The sequence below is a fragment of the Polypterus senegalus genome, chromosome 14 (genome assembly GCF_016835505.1).
Source record: "Polypterus senegalus isolate Bchr_013 chromosome 14, ASM1683550v1, whole genome shotgun sequence".
Taxonomy (NCBI): Eukaryota; Metazoa; Chordata; class Cladistia; order Polypteriformes; family Polypteridae; genus Polypterus; species Polypterus senegalus.
In genome coordinates this window covers 131,113,813-131,126,043 of record NC_053167.1, presented here as the reverse complement: position 1 = coordinate 131,126,043, position 12,231 = coordinate 131,113,813, and positions in this window count along the sequence as shown.

The window sequence follows — 12,231 nt, the reverse complement described above, 5'->3', positions numbered from 1 at the left end:
CATCTTGGCTTGATTATTGCAATTCCCTGTATGTTTGGATTTTCCAAATCTGCCCTGTTGCACCTTCTACAGGTTCGAAATGCAGCAGCTACGTTTATGACCAGCACTAGAAAAAGAGAGCATATCTCACCAGTACGGGCTTCTCTCCACTGGCTACCGGTGAGAGTTTGAATTGATTTTAAAATGTTATTGTTTGTTTTTAAGGCCTTGCATGGATTCGCCCCAAAATACATCTGCGATCTCCTTCATCCCCTCTTGGGAGCGCAGGCGTTGAGGTCATCTGCTCAACTACTCCTTGCAGTTCCATGATGATGGCTGACGTTTAGGGCTGACCGGGCTTTTTTAGTTGTTCCTGTTAGGCTTTGGAGCAATCTAGTGTTCCAAATCACATCTTCTTCTATTGAGGTTTTTAAGAATCAGTTAAAACCCCACTTTTTCCCTTCCGCCTTTTACTGTGGGTAAGGTCAGTGGCAGGGGCAGGATGGAAATTAAATAGTTATTAACAAACTGTTTTGCATAAATGCTTGCTTTACGGTACTCTTGTATGGTCTTTTGTACAGCCCTTTGGTACAACTTCTGTTGTTTTTAAATGTGCTTTTATAAATAAATTTGACTTGACTTGACTTAGATAAAACATCCATCCACCCATTTCCCAACCCGCTGAATCCAGGGTCACGGGGGTGTGCTGGAGCCAATCCCAGCCAACACAGGGCACAAGGCAGGAACCAATCCTGGGCAGGGTGCCAACCCACCGCAGTAGATAAAACAGCCAGGTGAAAATAAACGGGCAAAAAATGTCTTTTGGAAATCCCAACTCGGTAAACACAGCCTATGACGCAACAAAGCATCCATACACAGACACAAACTGTAATCCAACAAGCCAATAAAATTGTTACTCAGATTCATTGAGAAGAAAACACTCGACCTGCAGTCTTAGACAAGATCTCGCTTTGGTTGTCACACTGATGATGGTGTCCTCCCATCAGCCCCAGTCCACTACTGCTGCCTGATGGTAATTGTAGTCCCTGCATCAGCACTGGTTTTTCACTGCCAGCTCCCCATTATAACCCCTTGTCCCTGATACGCCTTATGGCGTACTGTAGATGTTAAGTTTGGCCCGCGGCAATGCACACACAAAATCGCATGAAATTCATTTATGCATTTTTTTGCTTATCCGCTGAACAAACAAACAGAAAAACAGATTATGATTTATTTATACAGATAGGGCAAAATATGAGCAGATAATCTGGGATAAGCTTTAAAGTGTGCTCCGGTAGAGCAGACTTCAAAGTTTTTTGTGTAATACTAGGGGCTCTGCCCCCTGCTCACTTCGCTCGTCAACCCCTACACGCTCTTCATTTCCCGGATCTGCTGCTTGCGACAAATCGTGCTGTACTTTTGGATAAACATGAATATCAACTCTGACTTTGATATCTCCATCTATTATCATTGACAATTCGTCACATGTTGGTTTATTACATATGCGAGTGTAATCTTTCAGATTCATATAGAAATCCAAGAAAACTTCTTTGTTCATGTTTATCAGATAAATTTCATGTAAAGTGCAATACTTTTAGACGTATGGATTTGTATCCATTATTAGCTGTAGAATTTCTTTTTTTTTTTTTTATTAATTTTATTATAATCAATACATAGTAATCAAGTTTTTACAAAAAAAGAATTATGCTAAGAACAGATCGATCCCCACCCTTGAGAGAGAGAGCAAGCCAAATGGTGTAAAATTTAAGGCTTGTAAAAAATACCTAAATCAACAAATTCTCTGTGCTTTATAAACTCATTTCAAAATATTACTGATTAGATCCTGCCATGTTTTGAAAAAAGTCTGCACAGATCCTCTAACTGAGTATTTGATTTTTTCCAATTTTAAATAATATAACACATCAGTTTCCCACTGACTTAAAAGAGGAGAGTTTGGGTTCTTCCAGTTTATCAGAATAAGTCTGCGTGCCAACAGTGTAGTGAATGCAATCACAATTTGTTTGTCTTTCTCCACTTTAAGACCCTCTGGAAGAACCCCAAACACAGCTGTTAATGGGTTAGGAGGGATTGTGAGTCCAAGACTGTCTGAGAGGTAATTAAAAATTTTTGTCCAGAATAATGTTAATTTGGAGCAGGCCCAGAACATGTGACCTAGTGAGGCTGGGGCTTTTGCAGCGTTCACAGGTTGGATCATGCCCTGGAAACATTTTGGAGAGTTTTAGTCGAGACAGATGTGCTCGATATATAATTTTGAGTTGTATAATTGTATGCTTTGCGCATATGGAGCTTGAGTGAATTCTCTGCATTGCTACTTTCCACTCCTTTTCTGATATATTAATTGAGAGGTCATTTTCCCAGTGTCCTCTTGGATCTTTGAAAGGAAGGGATTGTAAAAGGATTTTATATATCGTAGAGATGGAGTCTAACTCCTTGAAATTGAGCAATATTTTTCCAGCGTGGATGAGGGTGCAAGATGAGGAAAATCTGGAAGGTTCTGTTTAACAAAGTTCCTGATTTGAAGATAGTGAAAGAAATTTGTAGCTGGAATGTTAAATTTGGAATGTAATTGTTCATAGGATGCAAAGACGTTGTCTATATAAAGATCTCTAAGCAAGTTAATTCCAAATTTTTCCAGATATTAAAACTGCATATGTTTGTGAGGGTTGAAAGAGGTGGTTCTTTTGCAGGGTGCCACAGAAAGAAGCTTCTCCGTCTTAAAATGCTTTCTACATTGGTTCCAGATTCTAAGTGAGTGGAGCACAATTGGGTTATTAGTGTATTGCCGATAGCGTGTGTTTATTGGAGCACAAAGCAAGGAATACAAAGAAGTACTGCAGGATTTTACTTCTATTGCGGTCCATGCCTGTGTATGTTCTTCTATTTGTGTCCAGGTTCTTATCGCCTGTATATTTCCAGTAATAAAACTGGAAGTTAGGTAGAGCCATGCCACCTTCTGCCTTTTGTCTTTGTAGGGTCGCTCTTTTGATGCGTGGATGTTTAGAATTCCAAATAAATGAGGTTATTGTTGAATCTAATTGCTTAAAGAACGATTTATTAATGTATATTGGTATGTTTTGAAATAAAAAGGAGCTTAGGAAGAATATTCATCTTAACAGTGTTAATTCTTCCAGCTAGTGTGAGATGAAGGGTTGACCATCTATGCAAGTCTTGTTTAATTTTTTCCATGCAGACGACGAAATTTTGTTGATAAAGAGCTTTATGTTTACTTGTGATGTTTACCCCGAGGTATTTAAACTGTTCTGCAATGATAAAAGGAAGGGTGTCTAATCTAATATTATATGCTTGCGAATTCACGGAAAGAGTACACTTTTATTCAGATTAATTCTGAGACCAGAGAGCTTTTGAAATTCTGTGAGTGCTGCTAAGACTGCAGGCACAGAATTTTCTGGGTCCGATATATACAGTACCATGTCATCTGCATATAATGAGATTTTCTGTTCCAGTCCTTCTCTGCTAATCCCCTTTATCTGATCAGTATTTCGACAATGTATTGCCAGTGGTTCAATGGCAATTGCAAACAGCAGTGGTGACAAAGGGCATCCTTGTCTTGTGCCACGTTCTAGTTTAAAGTAGTCTGAGCAAATGTTATTGATGCAAACTGAAGCTTCTGGGTTAGTATACAGTAATTTAATCCATGCACAAATGTTGGGCCAAACCCAAACTTCTCCAAAATAGTAAAAGGTATTTCCATTCAATCATGTCGAATGCTTTTTCTGCATCCAATGATAATAATATTTCTGGGGTGTTTGATTTAGTTGGTGAGTATATTACATTAAACAGGCGTCGAAGATTTGAAGATAAGTGTCGGCCCCTAATAAATCCAGTTTGGTCTTGTGATATTACGAGGGAGCACTTTCTCCATCCTTCTAGCTATGATTTTAGAGAGTATTTTAACGTCGTTATTCAGAAGTGAAATTGGTCTGTATGATGCACATTGTAATAAGTCCTTATTTTGTTTTGGAAAGACAGTGATTAGTGCTTGGCGAAAGGTTTGTGGAAGAGATTGGTTATCTCTGGCTTCTGTAAATGTTGCTAATAGGAGGGAGCTAGCTGAGCGGAGAATTTCTTGTAAAACTCTGCAGGGTAGCCGTCAGGGCCTGCTGCTTTTCCACCTTGGAGTGACTTTATAGCATCCAGTAATTCTGATAATGACAGAGGTTTATCGAGTTCCTCCACACTAAAAGCGTCAATTTGTGGTATCTGTAATTTATCCAGAAATGCATTAGATTGTATATTGTCTTCTTTAAACTCAGTAGTATATAGGGATTTATAGTAGTCTCTAAAAGTGTACATTATATTTTTGTGTTCGATGATTTTATCTCCATTCGTGTTAGTAATTACGAGATTGCGCTATGTACATCTTGCTTGTGAATTTGTTGCTAAAAGCTTATTAGCTTTCTCTCCATGTTCATAATAATGATGTCTGGATTTGTAAATTAGTTGTTCGGTTTCTTTAGTTGTCAAGAGGTTTAATTCTGAATGTAGAGCCTGCCTCCTCTTATGTAGAGTCTCGCTTGGTAGTCTGGCATGTTCTTCATCTATTTTAGTAATTTACTTTTTATCTCTGCTACTTTCTTCGCTCGGATTTATTTCTGTGGGAAAGATATGAGATAATCTGTCCTCTTAAGAAGGCCTTAAGAGTTTCCCAGAGTATTCCTGCAGAGATCTCAGGGGATGTATTTGTCTCTAGAAAGAATTCAATTTGTTTGGATATAAATTCAGTACAATTCTCGTCAGCTAATAGAAGCGGATTGAGGCCATCTGCGGGGTGAGTGTATGGGGCTTAGTAATTTCAGCTCCAAGATCATCGGAGCATGGTCTGAAATAACAATAGCATCGTATTTACAAGATTTAATCTTAGGCAAGAAGTTATTATCTATAAAGAAGTAATCAATCCTTGAGTAGCAATGATGTACTGGTGAGTAGAAAGAATATGTTCTTGAATTTGGGTTTAAAACCTCCAGGGATCTGATAAGTTGTGATCAGTTATAAACTTTGTAATTATCTTTGCGGTGTTAGTTGCGTTCCCCTGTGGAGGAAGTCTTATCTAAAAGTGGATTTAGAACACAATTAAAGTCCCCAGCCATTATAAGTTTATGAGTGTTCAGATTGGGAATGGATGCAAATAAATTTTGTATAAATTCCTTATCATCAACATTAGGTGCATAAACATTTATCAAAATCATTTTACAGTTAGATAAGTCTCCCATGACCATCACATATCTCCCTTCAGGATCCAATACTACATCTGATGCTACAAATGGTACTGTTCTATGTATGAGAATTCCCACCCCTCTAGTTTTCTTTGTAAAACTAGAATGGAACATTTGGCCAGTCCAGTCTTTTGCAGCGGAACTGATCCTTACTTAGTAAGTGGGTTTCCTGTAAAAATACTATTTTAGCATTTAGACCTGTTAGGTGAGAAAGTACTTTCTTTCTCTTTAATTCGTGATTCAGGCCTTTAACATTCCAGCTTACGAAGTTAACTGTCCCATCATGGAGACACTGATTCTGAGTTTTTGATGTCATTTTATAGTCTTAACTGGAAGTGAAATAGTTTAGGTCTTAATTTCCTATTCCCCAAGAGTTGTTGCCATGCAGCTTATTATTACGTTGATAGTTATAATTATAAAGATTGAGATGATAGATTAGATATAGATCAAGCCTGCTCTCTTTCTCTTCCCCTTAACCCCCACCCTCCCTTTTTGCCTCCCCAGGTGAGGCTAAAACCCACTTCATGCAGTCCCAGTCCTCTGACATACCCAGAGACAGAGCACGTCCAAAGCACATCAAGCCCCCATGCAGTGGCGCTTTAAGGTTAAAAGATAGAGATATCTGTTACCAATATAGTCTTTAAAAGAGGAAAAAGAAAAAAAAAGAAAAAAGAATTTTGCACTTAATATATACATATATATATATACATATATATACATATATATATATATATATATATACACATACATACATACACACATATATACACATATATACACACACATACACATACATATAATCTTCAGCAATTTTAGTGCATTAAGATGATATCCCCGGATAATAAACCCAGGTGATGGTGTTAAAGATGTGTCCAAAACAAGCATAACAAGTCTTAATGCAGTAATAGCAATAACAGTAAACCAAGGGTATGATATTGAACAGTCTCATTTAGGGTACACATGAAATAATTAGAAAAGAAAAAAAGAGGAGGAAAACGTAATTAAGCACAATAAAACATAAACATTTAGCGCCCTAGTAATACTAAGTAATAATAAGTAATAAGTAAGTAATAGCTGTAGAATTTCTAATACGTACGATCGTTTAACTCTTTTTCAATTCTACGTTGCATCGCTTTTCCGTGATCATAAATGTAAACCTCACCGAATTGTGGTTTCTTTGAAATTAAACTTGTAGTATCTTTAATTGTTGCGGGGCCACAGATTCTCATAGCGTTTGGTCCTAAATCGTATAATTGTACACATTGAATGATGTGAACACAAACAGATTATTGTAGATCTTTTAAATCTTTTAATTCTCGTGGATACGCCTCTTCGTTGGGAAGAAACACTACTTTTCCCTGATGGCAACACGAATTAGACGATCTACAAGTCTCCGACTTAAACTTTAAAGCCTTACAATATCTACATACTTCTGACATGTCACCTATGTCCATCTATTGGATCTCTTTTCGCTGTTCCGTTATTTCACCGAGTAATAATTTCCATTTGTTAGCACTAATGCGATCTCTACTATCAGTTTTTTGAGACCTTCGAATTTTAGTACTTTCATAATCTCTAACCTGCCCTCCATGTGTATCGCACCAACGTTTTTGAACCTCTTTACGACGTTCTACTTTGTCTTCTACTCTTTGTCTTTTGTTTCCGCCCCCACAAAAATGTATAAGAGGTGGGAGCACAGGAACTGCGTCTGACAATAGCATTCACACGAATGAGAGGTGAGTGGACCGTGGGTTTGGTTAAATCTCTTGGCACAAAGTCTCGTCTCGCGGGACTTGAAATTATCTCTCGGAAAAAGTCTTGTCTTGTCCCAGGATTTTATAATATAATAGAGAGATGTAGGGCAAGGCCATCCCAAAAGTGAAAAGCAATAAGAAATTAACAGGAACTCCATGTTGGATGAATAAAGAGATGAAATATAAGTTGCAAAGAAACAGATGTGTAAATCAAATAGGACATCTGACTGCAGCACTGACCACAGGCGACAGTTAAAAAGGATATTAGGGAAGCTAAAAGGCAGTTGGAGAGAAATGTAGAGGAGAAGGCAAAAGATGATCCAATGAGAGTCTTTTAGTAATTTAATAATACAAGAACAGCCAAGGAGCAAGTTGAACAGTAAGCGCGAACTGAAATCCAGAGACAAAGCCTAAGACTCTTCCCAGAAGACTTGCTTCTTGCTCTCCTTTTTTGTATTTTGCCAGTCTTTCTGTTGGTTTTCCACTCCCCGTTCTTTCTCATTGAGATCATCAGAGAAGTCTAAGCACAGGCTCAGCTACACCCCCAGCACCTTCTCAATTACACTGAACATGAAAATTAAGTAAAGGGGGACAATTACAGGATTACAAAACAAGAACAAAAAGAGAGGGAAGTGGAGGTTATGGGCGGTGATGGCACCCGGCCATGACAAGGGCTCAATATGTCCATTGTACTGATTTGGCTTTTTTTTTATTACTTATTATGTAATATGAAGGAGGTACATATTCCTCAGAAACCTGGCCCAGAAAAATGTGATCCAGTCTTGCGATTAAGAATCCACTGCAAAGCAAATGAGCTGCCATAATGCTTTTATTAAGGGAAGCAGAGAGTTAAATAAGGCCGTGCGTGTGCTCCCCACCGTCCGACAGGAGAAGAAGGAGGCCGCACTGTTAATGGTGCAAATGAAAAGCCAGCAGACATTAAGCCTTTCCTTCCAGCAATTAATAATTAATCTCTGAGTTTCTAATTCGTTAATAATTGAATAAATACCCAATAAATATTTGATCATCAACAATTATAAATCATGGAACATACCTAATTTGGGAGAGAAACAAGTTGTTATTAGGTGTTCTTGGAATCATTTAAAACGTGGCATTTTGTGGACAAATAGAAAGATTAATTGACAAACTGTAATTCTGTACACCAGGGTGAGCGGCTTCTTCATTTCAAGCACACCGACTGGGCCAGAATACGCCGCCCAGCAATTCACGGTCTGGACAAGGCGCTGGACTACTGCAGGGGGACGTAACACTTTGTGATGCTGACTATGATTAGGATTATTAGTAGTAGTACTAGGAGATGGAGCATTTAACATTGATATCTGTCTGTGTGGTTTATCGTATCTTCCCTGTCTATCTTTCAGGTTTCAAATAATCTCAGCACAGAAACAGGAGTCAGGAGTCCGTCAGGTAAGCCGATTTGTGTTTTCTATGAAATGAGATGCAGAATTGTATTTTACCACATTCATGTTTGTCATGGCACTGGAGAGTGGAGACATGTTGTGTGCTGGTCAGACATTTTACTGGGTGTTGTACACAATGAGAATACTAGTAGTGCTGGTTTGTCCAGGGCAAGGACTGGGACCAGAGTGGCACATTGTTAAAGGTCATTTAGATAGATAGATAGATAGATAGATAGATAGATAGATAGATAGATAGATAGATAGATAGATAGATAGATAGATAGATAGATAGATAGATAGATAGATAGATAGATAGATATTAAATGCACTATATGATAGATAGATAGATAGATAGATAGATAGATAGATAGATAGATAGATAGATAGATAGATAGATAGATATGAAAGGTATTAGATGATAGATAGATAGATAGATAGATAGATAGATAGATAGATAGATAGATAGATAGATAGATAGATAGATAGATAGATAGATAGGAAACACATTATATAATAGATTGATAGATAAATAAGGTAGTATATGATGGATAGATAGATGCACTGATTACATCACGTTGCTGCATCCACCACACGGCAAACCACGTGGATTGAGATCTGAGTGCACCTCAGCACCACACTGAACAGGGAGAGTTTTTTTTTTACAGTGGCTGGAGTGCCAATCCTGCCACCAACCCCCAAGTTTTTCCTGCAAGTTGGAGGTATGAAAAGTATTATATAAGATAAATAGATGGAATAATGATAGTGATTGGTGTTTCATAGATATTAAGTGTAAAACCATAATTCAGAGGTCCCAAAACAATTTGGAGTCCCCGTCAAGGTACCCCTTTTAATTGCTCACAAATGTGAACTAATTTTTAATGTTTTTTTAAGAGAACTGAAAGAACTGTTGTTTCTGTTGACTAAAGACATGTAAGAAGGTCTGTCCTTCACATGAGCTGTGCTTATATTGAACCCTGTCTTCCTGTCACAGTGTTCTTCTTATAGCCATGTACAGAAGGGACGAGTTCTTCAGAGGCAGAGCAGACATGAGGCACCCCCCTCCAGTCTAAAGGTGGAAAAGAAACATTGGCTACAAGACCCCATAAAATGCTAACCATGTATTTGTATTTTAGACTAAATAGATGTGAAAAGCACAATGTAATAGATAGATAGATAGATAGATAGATAGATAGATAGATAGATAGATAGATAGATAGATAGATAGATAGATAGATAGATAGATAGATAGATAAATAGATAGATAGATAGATAGATAGATATGTAAAGGCTCTGTAATAGCCAGTCTTAGAATGTTTAATGTCAATGCTCAAATTCACGTGAGTGATTGCTTAATTTGTTTAGAAGGTGAGTTTCTCAGAACTACATTGATAGTATATGATTCTGTTTAACCCCTAAAGCTAAATTGTAATGGAACTTCCTTAATGCTCCACTTTATCTGAACTCCTGTCATAGAATTTTCGTCAGTTAGCTAGAAACATAACTGTTTGACTTGACTTGTTTTTCAGTGGAGTGACAACAGCATACAGTTTTCTGGCCGTTCATGTGTCATGTCTGCAAGTCTGATGTATGAACATAGACACAAGATACGCGTGCCTTAGACACAGGGCATAGGTGTTTGTGGCACAATCTTCGTATGCCACCACCTGGTTCAGCACATGCCCAGTGTCTCCACTGTTCTGTCCACAGATCAACTGTCCTATGTTTATGTCACTTTAGGGGAGCTGCACCTTTCTGTTTAATTAATTAGTTCAAACACTGTTTATGGTTTTATCATGTCTAATCCTTACAGTGACAATCTGCATGTAATAATAGTTTAGTCAATTTATTCTTATATACAGTATGCTTACATAATTTCTTTCCTCTTCCATTCATTTATAGAAAAGTGACCTTTTTATGGCTATCTTACCTAAAGCAGCCCTCCCTGGTGTCTGACTCAAGGTAAAATTGAAACAGTAAACTAATTTGTAGTTGAAGTCGCTCAGAACGTCTCTCTGTTTTAAGATAGACAAGATTGCAGATTCGTCAGGGCTTTTTAATGGCAAATTTGAAATGTAAAAACTTTGGTTAGTGTGATTGGTTGGAAATAACTCAACAAACATTAAGCAGTCTTGACAAATTTCCCAGAAGAACAAGTGTGCAAAATTTCAACAAAACTGGTCAACTGGTGTCTGAGTTGTTTCCTGTGGACAGACAGACAGACATGGCTATCGCAATAGGTGCTTCTCACATTATAGGCAAACACACCTACTAACAGATTTCTCTTTGCATTCTCAAATGTTCATAAATGGTTGCTTGTAATTAAAGGAAAGCCAGTAAATAAAAACAATAAGGAATTACTTGAATCTAGACTTAAAATTAAAATAAAACAGATTGGGTAATATCATTTAATCTTTCATGTTAACGATTTCCTTGAATTCAGCAATAGAGGAATTTACAGGTTTCAAGGGTCATTGTTGTCATGTTTTTAAAAGACATGTAAATGTCCGAGGATTATTGTGAGAAAACAAAAAGTCAAGGAGATGGTATCAAAGTAAGAAAAGAAAACGTGGGTCAGAATTGGGATATCAAAACATAACCAGAAATCACAGGAAAAGATGTTACTCAGGACGCATGGGCTAAAAACGAGAGCCAAATAGCCAAAAACAAACCTACTGCTATGGCCAGCTTGGAAAATAAGCTAACGATTCTACACAAAGTGAGACATTGTTATCCAATGAGAGAGATTACGCAGATTGACACCAACGCAAATTTAAAACGTTATGATCATGACGTCACAAACGCGTAGGCAGCATCATGTAAACAAATCAAATTAAACTTTTCCGAAATTAATCAAAATGAAATTAGTTTTATGGTTCAGCCAGGGTTATTGCTCTGGCTTGTTTATTTTTAGTATGTTTAAGGTTTTTCTTGTTATTTAAGTTTCAATGTCTCATTGTTTCTTTTAGGTAAACTCTTTTTTTAGGTTGTCTTCTATTATTTAATGTATAACCATTATGTTTCTATGTGCAATATTTTCTTTTATGTCCCTTGTATTTTGTGGGTGGATCCCCCAGGAGGCGGGGCCACCCTGACATCACCACTCCTGAGCCCGCCCTGAAGCTGTTTAGGTCAGAGCAGAGGATGCTCAGGTCAGTGGTGCATTCGAGTTGTGCAGGAGTGTTGTAAGTAATGTTTCTGATTTTTTAAACTTTTTTTTTTTGATTACTTTTTTCCAGTTATATACCAGAGGTCACCCTTTTGGGCTCTTTTGTGTTTTTTTCCTTTCATTGTTTTTTAATTAATCCCTCATTTATAAAGAGGGTTTGTCTCTCCAAGACAAAGATTTTTGTGATTTTCTTTCCCTTGGGAGATATCATCAATATCATAGATAAATTAACGGCATTTTTAAACTATAAAAGCAGTTTCTCTATTCCTAGCCCTGGCAGGTTGCAACCTCCAGTAGTATTGTGGAGTGTTGTCTGGATTGGGGTGACGTTAGTTTGGACAGGCCAGAGGAGATCCCGGCCTGCTCTGCTGCATTCTTGAAGGCATCGCCCCATTCTAGCTATGGTTCTGACTTCATTTCAAAACAGTTAGTCATCAAACACAGAATCTGTAAAATAAATGAAAAAAAACGCACATAAAATGTGGCCATTATTGCACATGCGTACAGAATACAGTTTCTTGAATGTGCTGGTCAACATGTAGCTCAACCGCCATGATTACTGTCTTTAACTACTTTACCTCAAAACATCTGTCTTTTGTACCTGAAAAATCTTAAAACACATTTGTCATAACCTAACAGCAACAAATTATGTACCA